Raw genomic sequence first — 14,448 nt, forward strand, 5'->3', positions numbered from 1 at the left:
ATATATATATATATATATATATAATATATAGCTTTATCAGTAAGTGCCAATGAGCTTACAGGTCCTATAATGCCTGTTCAGTTTAATGATATCAAAAAAATATATACTAATGGCTTTATGGGGAAAGGGAACAACAGAGAAAGACCGGATGGCTAACAAGTCACATCATGATCCAGATGCGGTACAAATCATGGAGTGGCTTTTACTTTGCAATTGTCACTTTAATTCTATGGTAAATATTCAGCTTTTTCAAATAGCTGTTAATTACATTTTTTACACTCTATAGAATTTTAGACTTAGAATGTAACTTAAAGAGCTCAATTTCAATGTTTTTGGTAGGGAGTAACTATTTCAGAACACTACCAAATGCCCAGCAGTAAGAAAAGCAAACTAAATTTTGCTAAAATAGCCAACTTCACTGACTTTAGAGGGAAGAACCCATATGTAACTCTGGGCCATATTTGTGTATCTGTGTTTCTTTGTGCCTGTGATAATCTGCAATACCTTCACTTTCTGATAGTGTGCAATTTAGATATGCAAAGAAAATATAGAGAGATCTATAGTAGGCCCAGTAGAAATGGCCTAATTCTGCCAGCTTTGCCTGGTTGCAACTCCACAAATAAAATACTACGGTGCAAGAATCGACTGCACTGCTGGGCCTAGTAGACAACCATCACCAACCCATTAGTAGGACTTGATGGAATTAAATTTAACTAATGGACTCTCTTTGAGGTAGGTGCTCAACCCATGTAAAAATGATATAAGCTCATCTAACTACAGATAATTACTGGGATGTATGCTATCTAAGGATGTTGCATATAACTGACTTAGCTTGTATTTGTGAAAAAATGTATTTATATAGATATGCTCACAAAATTCACTGAGAGGCCCAGAGTATTGAAATGCTGTGTCTGTAACATAAAAGCTTGGGTGAGACTAAATCGCACTAAGGTTTCCTGAATACATTCCTTTAAAAATGACTATTGAGTAGGAGTCTTATTTGAACTGCAAACAGTAAATACCCCATGTTTGTATTGTTTGTTCCACCCATCCCTTTTCAAACGAGCAAAAGAATTGACACCTTTCCAGTGAAGACATGTTTAGAGAGGGGGACAGGTGTAGAACTGAATCAGTAAAACAAACAAACAAAACCTTATTAAATGTGACGTGCACTTCAATTAGAGAATTTTGTCTTCAAGGAAAGTCACCTTGACTTCAAAAACTAAACAAGTCCTGCATGATATGCTAATTATGATGCATCTCTTTGACTAAATGGTTGAATAAGTTTTTAAGCACTCTTCTTGCTTAAGTAGCTCACAAAGTTCTTCCCTCCTTAGTGTTTTTTTTTTTTTAACTCCCCCTAAACAGAGTTGGTTGGTCAAGTTGATCTCTTGTTTGAAATTCAATCAAGGGCATTAAAGTGTAAACCAGTTGGAAAAACAAAGAGCTTAGGGAAATCATTTGCTTAAACAACAACAAACAAGCACTGGTAATCTTCTTAAAGAAATTAATGAAGGGAAAACCCCCTCAGCTTGGGTGGATAATGATCCTTAGCTATCATGTAACAAGCCTAGAAGATTTAGGGAGAAGGTGAAAATTAAGAAAGCTGGATTAAACTGAACTTCCAGAGGAACAAAAAGAAATTTGGGATAAAGATCAGTTCTCCCAAATTGAGATTGAGAAGTAGTTTTGAACTGGAAGGAGCTTAATCCTTTATGCAAATCTGGTTTAGAGGTAACTTTTCATCTCAGGATGTTTTTGTATTTTTTCTAGCATACAGTTAATAAATATTTAAAAATAATTCAAAATATTTAAAAATAATTCGGAGAACTATCTTGTTAATAGCTTCTTTAAGCAAGGAAATCATAGAGCAATAAAACTGGAAAATGTAAAAAAAAAAAAAAAAAAAAGTGTTACCTTTATCTTCATATGATTCTTTAATGCTTATTCTTTACTAATTAATCTCTTCAAATTATTTAACCACAAAATTGAGATCTCTTTACATTAGAGCCTACCCCAGAGGATATTCATGAGAGACTTCCTGATAACTCAACAAAATTTAATTAGTTTTCTCAGTACCTACATGTTTATCTTTTAATAATGATCAGAGTGTACCTTCATTTCCACTAAGAAGCTAAACTCACTTCTGCAACTTCTTTCCAACAGTCTGCTTTGGAACAAATAAGCTACAGTTATGATAAATATATTTTTACTTACAAAATACTGATTCCTATTTCAATGAAAGTTTCTAAATATCCTTTTTTTTTTTTTTTCTTTTTTTTTTTTTTTAGCAAATAGATGCTATTTCTGCTTAAATGGAGAAAAAAGATAATGGAATACTGCAGTTAAGTCTTCCTTCATGTCCGCTCCATTCCCTTTCTTCCAAGGGGGTTGAGTTGTTGAGTTTTTCCCTTATCCTCAGGCTCATCAGTGCCCAAGTCTTGTTTTGAGTCAGTGGAAGGGCTGAAAAGCAAAGCGATAGAAATACACATTTTGTAACTCTGCTAGGGAAAATGGAACATAGAAGCCTCACTAATGAAATGAAAAAGTGGTGCTTGGGGATCTGGGCTCTGTCTCTGAGTGACCCGTGGGAAGCCAGGTGGCAGTTCTCACCCACCCTACACTCAGACCTAATACAGTGGAAGTTATAGGTGGAAGGTCCTTTGGGCACCAAGCCCACAAACGCTTGCAGGTGTTTTCAGATTTATGGGGCTCTTTGCAACGTTGCGAGGCAACTCCACATCTAGGAGTGCTTTTGCAGGGTTGGAGCATTGCTCTTTCTAATCATACATAGCTCACCTCTTTTTCTGAGAAATGGTAGCATCAGGACGGAAAAGGATTTTAGGACATCAACTGGATGGGTCCGAAATGTGTTATATGCGGTATGAAGCCTACTGAAAAATATTTAATCTTGAGGGATGGATGAGAGGACTGCAGGGGGAAAAATGCCTTTAAAATCAGAGCAGTAATCATGACTTTAAAGGTTTGTACTGTGCTATCACCAAGCCATTAAGCCTGATGTCCTCCTTTCACGGAATTTCTCATAGCTTATTCTCAAATACATTTAAGAGGTTAAGTAATAGGAAGTCAATGAAGCTGGTGATACTTTAAAGTTCTCAGAGAGTGATTGTTTTACATTTCAGTGTAGATTAGATCAGACTGAGCAGAAGTCACTTCATATGAAATATCCTCGAGTGTGTAATCTATTGATTTAATTTTGTAGCCTCGATCTAGAATTTAAGTGAGAAGACTGAAATAGGAAGTCCTTCACACTTGCTTCATTGAATTTCTCTTCATGGATTGTCAATACTCCCCTATATAAACAGACAGGAAATTGTACACAATTTGAAAGCTTGGGTAGCTGTCTGAAACATTCCAGCTAAGATCGATTTATTCCTGTTCTTTCTAAAAGAACTTCCAAAAATACTAGGAGTTTTTAGATTCATAATTAAAATAATGATCATATCAATGTTTACAAAACTTTAAAAAAAAAAAAAAATTCAGGGCTTGAACAATTTTTGATTAGAATCTATCAAGTAAGAAAAAATATATGCCATTTTGAAGAATCTGTTTCCCTTTCAACCATATGCGTATAGAAATAGAATTATACTAACCCACACTTAGTTAAACTGGCCTATTGACAGTCCTTATCTGGTCCCCATATCTCTAACCTTGGGTGCTTCCAAGTCTTTAAGGCATTTACTCTCTGCCCAGTAGCGCAGTGCAGTCCTCCATGTTTGACAGGAAGCTGGGGACCCAGAATCTCAAGTCCTGATCCCCCGAAGTATTTAGATGATTAATAAATTTCTTGCAGGAGTTTAGAGATCTGTCTTATTTTTAGTGGGAGTTAGGAGAGTAACAGGAGCATGGTGTCTGAATACACTTGAGTATCTTGACCTAATGATTGAGGGGTGACTGACCTAAATCCCACAGAACAGGGATTTGAATTGGGTCTTCCAAATCTCAGGTTTGATGATCTAATTACTGGACCCCTCTCCAGACTATTCTCTTCTGTGCTCCTGCAGATTTACATCTAAATCCTGCGGTGGAGTAGATGAAACTGAAACGTGAAATATGTTCATGGTTAGCCATGCAAGTGTCGCTCATATTCAGAAATATTTCTGTTTTCTAACTTGTCTCCGTGAGTGACCACTAATTTTTAAATGCCAATTAAGTTAATATGTAGGTTATTGTGATCCTCATCAGCACTTGTGTCAGTAGTCATGTCCCAAGAGAAAAGTCATACTAGAAACACAAGAATCTGGATATTCTTTTGGGGAAGAGAGCTAGTCCAAGATACTTTAAAGTTAAATGTGAGGAGGACTACAAAAGATCAACCAGGTGAGCAGCCCACGTCACTTCAGTGATGCTAGCTATACCTGTTAGCATGTTCTTTGCCAGCCTGAGGTTCTTCAATAAATAGGATTTAGGAACTGTTGAAAACACCATTATTGGTAAACTAAAGACCTAACATGCTATACCTTTCTTTATATCCTATCCATTTTGGTGTTCAGCTTTGCTAGTTGGAGGATCCTTATCTCAATGGATAATCATTCCTTTTTAGCTTTCAAACAAATTTTGGACTCAGGCTTACTGAAGTGACTCACTTCTGATGACTGTTTACGCAGCTTTTATGCCGGTACCTAAACGTACTTGTTCAGCCTCTAATTTCTGTTTGCCAGTGAGAAGGGAGTTGTAATTGTGGTTCTCACCTGTCTTCTCTAATGAATGACTCACAGATTTTAGCTGGTTCTCAGAAGCTGTATTTTTAGAGGATGTAATTAAGATAGTAGTTACAAAAAAAAAAAAAAAAAAAAAAATCATATGTTAAATTACTAAAAGCAAGCATATTATAATGAAATCTTAAATACCCATGTGAAGCAGCTGTTGTTGAACTTGAGGTTTTAGGCTTGTCTGTTGCTACTACTTATGGTGCTCAGGTTACTGTTTGCAAATAACCCAAGCCAAAAAAAGTTGACAAATGGATTCTGAAAGAGTTCAAATTCTTGCAGTTCTTGGATGCCTCAGGCATATTATGTGGGGCATAATGACCAAATCTCAGTTCAGAGAGCTGTTTCCATGGGAAGGAACTGTCTTGCACTGTTTTCTAAGTCACTTCTTTTTGATCTTTGATATTATTTCTAAATGGTCTCACCATACACCATCAGTGTTGGACATCTTTTATATCACTAGTATACTTAGAAAAGTTGACCGAGGACATTCCCATAAATAGGCCAATTTGGGACTGTATTTGTTGACAGAGTCGGCGTTGTCTGTCTGCCGAGACAGCTGTCCCACATTTATGGAGCTTGTGCTGTACTGCAGCAGCCAAAGCTTGCTGATGTGTGAAGCGTGCTTACTATTACGATACGGTGAATGTTGCTGAAAACTCTCACGATATTAATAATGATAATCTCATGTTATTGAATCCACAAAGCACAAGGAGGGTTTGGCTTAGACGAACAATCCCAGCACCCTGTAGGTAGACCCCAGCTCCCAAAAGTAGGAGCAATAGCAAGTAATGATGTCACCTCTTTAGACACTTCCTGTGGTAGTGGCTCAAGCCTGGGAAGAGCTATAGTCATCAAGGACAATTGAGTTGGTTCTGCTTGTGACTGTGAGACTCTTACCTAAAGGCCTTAGGGCTTCTACAAAACACTGTCTAGTTTAACAGGCACTTTTGGGTGATTCCCAGAGGCACCAATAACGTTTTAAGTGCCAGTGCTGTTGCTGGTTACAGGTTAATGCAGTGCTTTGTGTGCTGCTCCACATGGGAGTTTTCCTAAGTTCATTGCTACTGCAGAACTGGCTGTTCTGGCTGGGGAAAAGGGATCCGCCTGGGAAGAATACTCCAAACCTGATGATGCATTGTGGTCAGATAGAGCTGTACTACAGAGCACAAAGGAACAAAATCTAAATAAAAGGTCTTTCACTTCTGTTTTCTTGCCTCTGAGCAGCTTGTTGCAGGACTAGGAAAGCATCACCATAATAATACCTTGCTATAGGCAAACTCTTCTCTAGCAATTTAAGTTGTTCCTGGGCATTTGTGGAATCTAGATATCCTTACATAAGTCAGGATGTGATCTTTTGGGGGAAAAAATAAATCTGTGGGGGAAAGGGGAGGTGGGGAAGTGGAGGAAGTAGTGACTAATATGTTTATGTTTGGGGGATAATTATAACAAGTGTAATGTAATTATTCCAGTTTTACAGATGGAGGAACTGAGGCTAAGAAAATGACGTCTTTTGAGGTGACATAAGACTTTAGTGACAGAATTGCTCTTTCCTGTTCCTATAAGCATAAGAAAACTGCCCTACTCTTCTGTTTTGTTTGTTTATAATAATAAGCCTACGATCGGTCAAATATTTCCTATGGATGGTTCTTAAGTTGCTTTGAGCTTCTTCCATCCCTTCATTATCCACTCAATGGCAGTTAAATGACCCAAGTTCTGTGTATGCTGCAAGTCCATGCTTCGGGAGGAAGTTCTGAAAGGCCTTAAGTGTCTGATTTTTTTTGTTTAAAATAAGCTGTCAATTACTTCACTCTCATATTTAATAAGAACCTGTACAATGCATAACTATGATTGCAGATTGTAACCTAGATTTTTTCACATTTATAGGCTTTTTTGTATATAAATCTAACGAAAAGTAAAAATTGGACAGTGGCATGTAAATCTTCATAAATAATAGTGCTTGAGGCTGCTGCCTAAGTGTGTGAAAGAAACACTTTTTTCTCCTATGACATGAAGCTTTAAGGACTTTTTGTCCTGATCAAGAAGGAATGCTTTAATAAGCATCCATGTTAGAGGGTTTGTGCTGTGTAAGCTCGGTACAGACCATATGGGCAAAAAGGCACATTGTGCGGCGACAACTGCCCTGCTTGTCATCCCCAATCATACTTGCTCTAATCCTTGTTTTAATTTACTCTGCTTGTACAGCACCAATCCTGCCAGTGCGGTCCTTAGGGTCCCTTCATTCCTGCCATTTATGACAAGGAATATGCAAAGGCAAAATTATTCATCCACTAAGGTGACAGAGAAGGGCTCTGCTTGGGAATACGTTCCCAGACTTGCAGCATCATAATGTCAGTTGTTAAAGCACTTTGCAGTTGCAAACAGTTCTTGAGAGAATTTTTAAATATTTTGAACACTTGATTGCTAAGGCTTGGACTGGTCTAAATGAGTCCTTATTAATTAAGAACTGCAAAGTTGGAAAGTTCTTATATGTAAGGTTCTCCAGACTTGACCATTTATTCAAGCGAGATGGTTTTTGTCTTTCCCCATCCACTTAATTATTGGGCTCTTCTCATTTGTTTAACTTCAGACAAAGGATAGTATGTTGAGCTACCCTTATTAAGTCTTACAGATTGTATATTGTTTATATTCTGATGTATACCACATTCCTAAACGGACAAAAAAAAGCCAACAAAAAACCCTCAAGTGTAGCATTCAGCCTCTCAAGTCCATGATGTATTTCATTTGCTACGGTCAGAGCAATTTTAACAATGCCTTTCATTTTCTTATAGCCTAAAATGATTTTCTTTCTGTGAGGCCATTCTCCAAAACTTCTCTTCCCCTTTCAGGGTATCATTTGCAATTTAAAGCTAACCTGGTGAGTGTACTAACAATAGACTTGCCCATAAAATGGTTCAAGGCCTGCCTGCATGCCTAATGAGGTTGATGTTGAGCTATTTAGCTCTTTGTCCTTCCATAATATCTACTTAATGCAGTTCAATGGGAGTGGATTGTTAGAAGCATTAAAGATTCTATTAAGTCTTTACTAAAGCCACTCTATTCTAGTCCAGCTGTATAGTGGCAAGAGCATTAAATTTGAGAATGTAGTGGGAACAAGGGGCCTGAAAAAGCACCTATAAAAAACGGACAAATTTCCTAACGAAGTAAGACCACACTCAATTTAAGACCTGTTACTTTTGTATCTAGATCTAAAGAGTTTCTCATTGTGCATCTCCCTGCATTCTGAATTAACTCCAGTTTCGCTTAACGGACAAACAAGGTAGCTTTAAATCTCCATTTATTCCCATAGCACATGGATAGTTTTTTTGCTTTGCCATGCCACTTAAAACAATTAATGTTATAATCTCAGAGAAGCAACACATTTTTGTGAGGGCCTCTTTTCGGATAATGTTTAACTTAAATACTGATGTTGATATGAATCAGGAATTCAGAAATTTCTGCACTTAGGGGGAAGATAAACAACACTTGAGATGAAAAATATTCATTCAGCACATTGTTTTGCTGAAGGGATTGTTTTTTATCAGGGCTGTATGGTGCTAGCCACCAGCATTGAGCGGGTGGAGGGGGGGGAGAAGGGGTAGAATGGCCAGGATTTCACACAGTTGGCATTGACTTGGCTTGAAGAGGCAAGCACTAAGCTGTCTTTTCAACCATAGTAAAAACCCTCCATCTGGCCACCCTAAAACTCTGTTAGCTTGTTCAACTCGCTGTCGGCTGATTGGGCTTTGTGAAGCAGAAGTAACAACATCAATAGTATAAACCCTTGCCACTTGAGAGTATTACATTTCATTTCATGCTTGACTTAATCAAAACTGGGGAAATGAAATTTACACCTTTTTGATGTTCTTTTCCCTGCTGTTTAAGGAGAAGAATCTTAACCCATTTGATCTTCACATGCACCCAATAAATGACCAAATATGCCAAGCTGCCAAAAGCAGACGGCTGCCAGTTGCCAGTTTATGTCAGGTCACTGTGAAAGAGCTTAATGCAGAAGGTCTTAAGTTTCATACCAAATACCTCAATTTGCTGTACAGTGTTTTGGTGCAACATCGACAGTTTAGCTCCCCTCCCTATTAATATTAAACTATTATAAAGAAAGCAAAAATGTCATTTTCACTGGAGGGAAATATGTTAGCAGTCGGCTGTTGCATGACAGAGTCAGGAGAGAGTGACAGAGATGAAATGAAGCTGGATGTGAATCGCTTCTTCAAACCCTTGACATTTGTTCCTTTCTTTCTTAGCTCTGATCTACATGATATACAGAGTTGTTGTTGTTGTTTTTGCTGCTAATAACAAGACAGTGCAGCGCAGGATTAGAGATTGAGTGAGTGAAAAATGGGACTGGTGATAACATTTTCCCAGTGCCTGGGGGGAGGCTCATTAAGCAGGAGATCAGATCGCTGCAAAAATCCATACATAAATAAAATCAACAACTAACAAAGTTCTGTTTTGCAACTTACTCATGTAGAAAGCTTTTGACTCAGCAAAGGCGAGCCTTGAGAGGGGCATTGCTGCTTGTCTTGCGGCCGAGTTTCAAGCTGGTTTTTGGTCCTTGGGCTGGTCTGTGGCTGTTGGGCAAGTTCTGGAGCTTATGCCAGCACCCGTACCAGGCGTGCAACCGACCCACCCGCCAACCCAAGAACCAAGCACACCGCGACGCTCACCCACCTCCGGCCTCCCCCGTTGCGTCCTGCTCTCCTAAAAGACCTTTTGCCTTTTGTCAAGGGCCCTCATTTATGACTTGATGAAAACATTTGTAATAGATAATCAAATACTTATACATTCTGGGGGACAATATCCTATTTGTTAAATATAAATTAACATTAACACAGATCCCCCATTGCAAAGAGGCGAAGGGTTTTGACACCTTTTCAGCAAGACAGGCCGGGCCCCAGCAAAGAAAGCCGAGGGCCTGTAAAGGAACTTGTCTCAAATGGTGATCCTCGGGCTCTTGTGTGACAAGGTACATAGTTTCTATTCAGAGACAGGCAGATTATTGGTTACTATAGTTTCCCTAATGCTCAAATGAAGCCAAGGCCTAAGCTGAACAGAATAGGTTAAAAGGTGCCGATGTTTGGGCCTGTGAAACCACATGTTGAGAGTCAGAGACCAAACAAAACAAAGAGCACATCTCTCTGGTCTTTGATGTCTTCTCTGAGGGATGCGGAGTGAGAAAAATGCAGCCGTGCCCCCGGATCCAGCGGCTGGGCTGCCCTGTGACAGCGCGTCAGTGTGGGAGCATGAGCACAATGGGAGCCACGGTGTGCCCGGGCCCTCGGGCTCTGAGGCCGGCCTTTTCCTATGGGGAATCGGTGAGAGGCTGTCACGGCCTCGCTCGGAGAATCGCCGTCACCGTACACGTTTATTCTCCCATTCCCTAGGATGCATGCTGTAGTCTCAGACCCAGGGCCCTCGAAGAACTAAGTTTAACTAAGCTTCATTTGCTGTTCTCCACATGTGTTTCCTTTGAGTCTCGCCTTTAGTATTCTGTTTGTGTTGCGTGCTTAAAAACTCTTTACAGCGCTTCAGCTAACAGCTTTTTATTTCACTGCTTGCCTCAGCGTCTGCCTCGAGTCCGCTGCGGAGCTGGTGTGCTGGCTGCTCGACACCTCTTGCATGAATCACTGACTCTACCCTTTTTTTCCATTTGTGAGTATACAGTGTTCTCAAACAATTCATATTCACCGTAAAAATGTTCTGTGTAGGATATCCCCAGATAGCACGAGCAATGCTTTTGCATTTTTCATAAGCAGGATTAAAATACCCACTACTTGTGCTCCTCATGTAGGTCTCCTCCACTGTGTTGAAGCTCGGTTTAGTGTTTTAATTTTTTATTAAAACTCTTGTAAGCAAGATAAATGTGCATCAGCATTAAAGGGAGAATGCTTTCTTTGGTAGGTTATATTGCCACAATTTGCCTCTACCCTTTAAGTATTCCAGTATTCTAGATCCGAGTATTATGCAAAGCAAAATTAATCAGCACCTGCATCTTTTTTAATAACAGAATTGGTGAATTCTAAAGTTTTATCAGCGTTATTGTAATTCTGATTGTCGTTGGTTCTTTATACCATTATTGAAAAATATCTAATTGTAACAACTGTATTCCTATAGTGAACATATTACTTGAATTCAAACCCTAACAATGGCAATAGGATAACTGTCCTTGAATTTGAGCCTTTTGTGATACATCAATAGGCTTACAATGTGCTGAATTAGCAGGCATATTAATGGGCAGATGCAGCACCAGCCCATTCTTTTTACCCAAATCTTCTTATGCAAATACCCCATGAATCCAGTTCAAAGAGCTAGCTTTAAAATGAGCTTCTACACACATTCAGATGGGCCCTTTCACAACTAGCAATGGGACTTAGATAGAAAGTGACATGAGAAAAGTTTAGACACTTGTTTTTATAACTGAACATGATCTTGTTATCATAATCTGATACTGGTAACTGGCATGGTCTGGTTGTAGAATTTTAAGCCTTTAACAGAGGGAGATAATCTTGGCCTTTGTGCTACAATGTACTGAATCCTGCACTTGGTGAAAGCTATCAATGAGAATTGCAGTTCATGCTTTTTCAAACAAAACTTTTTCATGGTGAAGGCTTTTATCCTATGATAATTACTTAACTGATTGTAGTGGTGCCTTTAACGTTAGTGAGCTCATAACAAGGGCAAATAAAAAAGGTTGCATTATTTTAGAATAAATAAATTATCAAATAAACAGGTTTTGTTTGCTTGTTGAACTAAATGGTAATGAGGTCATTATTAAAAATGCTAATGTACACCAGCATGGCTAGTAAAAGTTAATGTATTTTGTGATCTTTCTTTTGTTTGCTATGTTTCTTGTGATTATTCCACATCAACTGCATCTGGGTGAGAGTGTTTTTAATGATTTAATTGCAAATCTAGGAAACCCTGCCAAAGGAAAAGGAGGAGAGTACTTTTACCAAGTCTTTGATGTTGAAGCTGTTTCCTTAAAGATATTGTAAATTTGTCTGCCATTTTAAAGAAAACCTATGATTTCTCTAGGTGTTTAAAAAGAAAAAAGAAAAAAAAATCTGTTTATTTTAAGAAGTCCAAGCGATGGTGGGAAGGAATTTCATGTTGACGTTTCCCATACATGCTGACCAAGCTTCCTTAAAGCAATGCTTCCTACAGAATATTCTATGGGAAGTGTAAAGACAACTGAGAATCGATTCTCAGCTGGAGCAAATTGGCATAACTAATTGACTTCTGTGGATTTGGTCCACACAGTTGCAGCCTTGGTCAGTGTGTGGAGTTGATAGATGTAGATAATTTAAACTACATGAGATTATTGTAAAAAGGGGTGAAATACACTGTTCTTTTATCATTCCATGTAGAGAACCACAATGTGTATTACACTGACCCTGTACAACATTACTGATTGACTTATTCTTTATATGTTTTTTTTCTGAAATGAATATTTATAGTATGTTCTGAAACATTAACGAGGCAATACCTTTACCAAGATCGTTAGTGTAATAGATAAGCATAAGAGCAAGTAAGTATTTTAGATACTTATTTTCAGGGCAGCACAACAATCTTGTATAGATGCATTCTGGCAAAAATATTGTGGCTTGTACTTGATAGCCTTCATGGAGAAATGCACTATTAAGATTTAATGGTAGTGAATGTGAGCGTTCCAGTGAGTCATCTTCTGGATGCTTTGTGTTGCGGCATTATGTAGGGACATCAATACCTTTGGTGATACTTTGATTTTTATTTTTTTTTAGTATCATTCTCTATTTCCTGTAAACCTGCAGTAACAAACTTATGTGCTAAAAGAATATATTGAATTAATGTACATGTACATAGAAGGCCTAATTCTGTATTCAGATGTACATAAGGAGAACCCTTCCTCTCCTGGGAAACACAATCCATCACCATTGATCCTATTGAGCCATTGTTGCCTTACTGATCTGGAAGAAATTTCACCTTTCGTAAGATTATATTGCTTATCAGAAAAATACAGTTAAATCTGAAGGAGGAGAATGAGAGTGAATGACAGGTGGGAACCTGCTCTGAAGACCATGATTCTGTAAGGAGCCTCTATGCAGGAGAGGCTTCTCAGTGAGTTTATCAAAGCTGTTCCTGGAGCATGCAGTAACCATAGATGCTATGTTTTTTGAGAATGCAAAATAATTGTGTATACCTAACTCTATCACTGTTAAAGAATGACACTTAAAGTAACTTTAAATCTCGTAACTCTTCCTGTGTCACTGCCTCTTTTTGCTTTGTAGATAAAACTAAAGTGATTAAATCAAGTGTTATTTTCTTGCCCTTGTTTCTGTATCTGGAAGTGTTTAACCACAGCATGGAAAAAAGTGTGAAAGGTAATCAGTGTGGAGAACTACTGAAAGAGGAAAGAGTAAAAGAGTGAAATGTAAGAGAGAGAGGAGGAACAGTCTAGAAGATAAGTATCAAACGGCCAAACTGTAAGATATGTAAAAGACATGAGAAGAAATTGGTGTAAAATAATAGCAGGTAATGTTATTTATGGAGCAGAAAAATGAAAAAGTCCAGATTCTCTTTGCTGTTGTGTAGTTCCCTTTAAAATTTTGTGCCTGATTTTACCAGTATATGCAATGGGGACAGTTAGAGCAACCCTTTGAAAATGGATTTTGGGACTCAGGATGAAAATTTTCAAGGACATGTAAACTTACTAATACGTGTTATTTTATTGCAATTCACCAACCAGGGTTCACATTTCATAATGTCAACAGTAACAAAAGGCAAGGAAATGTAGATTATACAAACTAAATTAATTTGAATGAATTTCAGTCCTGTTAAAGTGGTTGCTGTGCTCGAATAGTAAAACAGATCTGAGTAGGGAGAATACAAAAATGCGGTGCTTTGTTTCTAGAATTTATTTGGTAGAGTAGCTGAGAACATGACTTTGTTATAGAAAGGCAGAATTTAATGTACTGTTATTAAAATCAGGTCCTCAAGTCCATTTTCTCAAGGAATTGATATTCTCTGAAAAGAGTTTCACAGTGGTGGAATTTTCAGAGCATGTTATAAAAAGAGGCACAGGGGCAAACCAAAACCAGGTAAAAAAAAATTGCAGCCAAAGCATATTTTGAGAATGAAATGGGATGTTTTGACAGTTTGAAATCAAAACTTTTCATTTCCAAATGGCACTTTTCCATAAAAGTGAAATTAATCCATCTTAAAAAGGTTTCAGTGTCATTCCCTGTACCAGTCCCCTTGACTTCTACGAATTTTAATTCTTACAGAAACTGGGATAAGCCTGTATTTTGGAGCTTTGTGGAAATAAACTCTACAGTGTTTGAGATGAGCCTTAGCTTGTCCTACAGAGAAAGCTGAAATTTGTCCTCAAGAGATTCAGTTCCTTGATTTTGTTGTTTCCACATCTGGCTCTGAAATAATAGTTCCGTGCCTGCTTTTTTATTACTTTCTGTACACTGGAGGATTTTTTTTTTTCCCATTTTAAATTCTTTTTTAAAATCTCCTTCCAGGAAACATTTTGGCATGCTTTGGGCCCTATGAGCAAAGCAGTGTTTTCTAACTACAGGTGTTCACCCAGCAGTAACGTTGCACTGTGCTGTGCTCCAACCAGAACAAAAAAATGAATTATACTCACAAAATATGCCAGTGTTCCCAGTCTCACGCCTTTATCAGGGCTAAAATGTTCATATACTCTGCTAAATCC

The 14,448-nt window shown here is 38.1% G+C and overlaps 2 long non-coding RNA genes across 2 annotated transcripts in view; both read left to right on the plus strand.

The window, feature by feature from the left end:
* Nucleotides 1–6,284, plus strand: part of LOC118172928 — a 58,220-nt gene extending 51,936 nt beyond the window's left edge. Inside the window, exon 3 of the long non-coding RNA XR_004753905.1 lies at nucleotides 6,203–6,284. This is a non-coding gene — a long non-coding RNA (uncharacterized LOC118172928). The remainder of the gene's footprint in view (nucleotides 1–6,202) is intronic.
* A 1,653-nt stretch (nucleotides 6,285–7,937) lies between these two features.
* Nucleotides 7,938–14,448, plus strand: part of LOC118172924 — an 86,584-nt gene continuing 80,073 nt past the window's right edge. The window contains exons 1-2 of the long non-coding RNA XR_004753899.1: nucleotides 7,938–8,010; nucleotides 10,313–10,400. This is a non-coding gene — a long non-coding RNA (uncharacterized LOC118172924). The remainder of the gene's footprint in view (nucleotides 8,011–10,312; nucleotides 10,401–14,448) is intronic.

The sequence above is a fragment of the Oxyura jamaicensis genome, chromosome 11 (genome assembly GCF_011077185.1).
Source record: "Oxyura jamaicensis isolate SHBP4307 breed ruddy duck chromosome 11, BPBGC_Ojam_1.0, whole genome shotgun sequence".
In the NCBI taxonomy this organism is placed as follows: Eukaryota; Metazoa; Chordata; class Aves; order Anseriformes; family Anatidae; genus Oxyura; species Oxyura jamaicensis.